Here is a 2,764-nt window from a genome sequence, read left to right as displayed (position 1 = left end):
TCTCCTCTCTCTCTCTCTGTCTCTCTGTCTCTCTGTCTCTCTCTCTGTCTCTCTCTCTCTCTGTCTCTCTCTCTCTCTCTCCTCTCTCTCTCTCTCTCTCTCTCTCCTCTCTCTCTCTCTGTCTCTCTGTCTGTCTCTCTCTCTGTCTCTCTCTCTCTCTCTGTCTGTCTCTCTCTCTCTCTCTCTCTCTCTCTCTCTGTGATGTTCTCCATCACTGTGGACTCTATCAACAAGAAAGCCATCATCAAAGAAGGTCCCAACAGGTAGGACCTCCAGAATCATGAGCAAACTCAATCTATTTTTCTTTATAAAGTAGCATGCCTCAGATAGCTCATGTATTCTAGTTTTCAAAACTTTCACAGAGTATCTCATTTGCTTCTCACAATAACTATATAACTGAAGTTATAATATAATGTTATTATCCTTGCTCTGAAGGTTAGGATGCTTGTTGTTTGAATGTCAAAAGTAACCAATTCACAGTGATACCAAGTAGCTTTGACTAATTAAAATCGAATCATAAGTGGCAGAGGCAAAGGCTGAATTCTGACAGCCTAGCTCAGGCCAGCAGCCTTAGCCTCTACCTATCCCACAGGTTTTTATTCCATAAGGCTTTTCAGAACCGGTAGGCAACCTGATTAAAGATTCAGTATGTCAGTCTTAGGCCATGCCTACTGCCAAAACTCCCAACTAGACAGAAACTGTGAAAGGAAAAAGCAATCCCCTCAGTTTCATATTCCTTATAGTGCCTCTCTGCCCTGTGCCTAATGATTTCTATATATAGGTCAAAACCATAACATGTTTTTTTTTTTTTAATCCTGAAATGTCCTGATATACAAAACAGTAATGCTTTAGCGAACATTTCCGAGAGCAGTCTGACAAAATCTTGTCATCTTCTAATATAGAATTAATGAGTTTGCTGACTATAGATGCAGGACTTAAAACACACTACCAAATGATATTAAATTTTGACTCCATCTAAGCCTAAACCAGGTATCAAAATCCCCATTATTGCTTTTTCTGGATAAATTCATGTGACTTAATCCAAGGCTTACCGAGCACATACTGCAGGATCAAGTGAGATTGTAGGCATTTTCTCTCTGTGATATAGTCTGGTCATTTTCTTACGTGGCCCCAATTCTAATTTCTACCAAATTGCTTATTTAAAAAAAACAAAAAACCAACCCACAGGTCTCTTTTGTACGCTGTTGTAGTTTGAATGTAATTAGCCCCAATAAGCACACAGGGAGTGGCACTATTAGGAGGTGTGGCCTTTTAGAGTAGGTGTGACCTTGTTGGAGGATGTACGTCACTGTAGAGGTAGGCTTTGAGGTCTCATATATGCTCCAGCCATGCCCAGTGTCCCAAACCACTTCCTGTTGCCTGCAAGTCAAGATGTAGAACTCTCAGCTACCTCTCCAGCACCACATCTGCCTACATGCCACCGTGTCCCACCTTGAAGATAATAGACTGAACCTCTGAATTATAAGCCACCCAAATAATTGTTTTCCTTTATAAGAATTGCCATGGTCATAATGTCGCTTCATAGCCATAGAAATCCTAGCTGAGACTACGCTGTATCTGGTTTGATTTGAGCAGGGAGAATTCATAGTTTATCCAGTTCTCCTTTCTAGGGACTGGTCCTATACAATTTCCTCCAAATATTACACCTCTCCTTGCCTTCCATTTTCCTGTGGATCTGAGGAATGGGAGTCAAGGGGAAGCCATGCCTTCAGCTTCTCCTTCTGCCCTATTTCTCCCCCCACAGCAATGATAAAAGAAACAAGTTGTATGAGGGAATTGGAAAGACGATGTCTAGGGAGGAAATGGTAAGTATTTTAAAAATAGCCTTGTAAGGGCCATGCTCATTAATTTGCATACATTATGTTGGCTCTACTGTTACTTATTGTGCCTTTTAATGTTGTCGAAGCTATTGTTTGCCTTGTTTTGGAATAAAGGAAATGAAAGCTTGGTAAATTTGTAGACAGCTTTTTGGACCACCAGTCCCCAAATTTTATGACACGGAGACTTATTATTAATTATGAATGCTCAGCCTTATCTTATGATCGTCTCATCAGCTCTTGTAACTTAATTTAACTTGTTTCTCTTCATCTGCATTTTGCCATGGTGTTTTTTACCTTCCTTTTTTTTCAAAATAAAAGATTATTTATTATGTATAGTGTTCTCCCTGCTTGCAGGCCAGAAGAGGGTACCAAATTTCATAATAGATGGTTGTTAGTCACCTTGTGGTTACTATAAAATGAACTCAGGACCTCTGGTGAAGCAGCCAGTGTTCCTAACTTCTAAGCCACCTTTCCAGCCTCCTTTACCTTGCTTTCATTGTGTATGTCCTATTTTCCTGCTTCCTCCATGTCTGGCTTGCTGGCAGCTGCCTGCCTGACTGGTCCTTGGAATCTCCCTCATTTTCTCCCTTGTTCTCTCTGAAGCCTAGATCCCTCTTCCTACTTATTCTCTCTGCCCACCATCCCTGCATATCCCTCTACTCTGCATTAGCTGGTCAGCTTTTTATTAAACCAATCAGGTGCCTTTGGCAGGCAAGGATAAATGCAACACATCTTTACATAGTTAAACAAGTATAACACATCATTACAGAGTTAAACAATTCTTCTGCGACACAAATGTAACACATCTGTACTTAAACAAATAACCCTATTCCACAACATGTTTCCTTACATTTGTGGTAGAGGAGGCACCTGAGGGGCCATTTGAGTGGCCCTAGTGGCTTAAAGACAAGAAAAAGGAGAGG

The sequence above is a fragment of the Microtus ochrogaster genome, chromosome 4 (genome assembly GCF_000317375.1).
Source record: "Microtus ochrogaster isolate Prairie Vole_2 chromosome 4, MicOch1.0, whole genome shotgun sequence".
Taxonomy (NCBI): Eukaryota; Metazoa; Chordata; class Mammalia; order Rodentia; family Cricetidae; genus Microtus; species Microtus ochrogaster.
The sequence above is the reverse complement of the archived record's forward strand: the minus strand, read 5'-3'. Positions refer to the sequence as shown.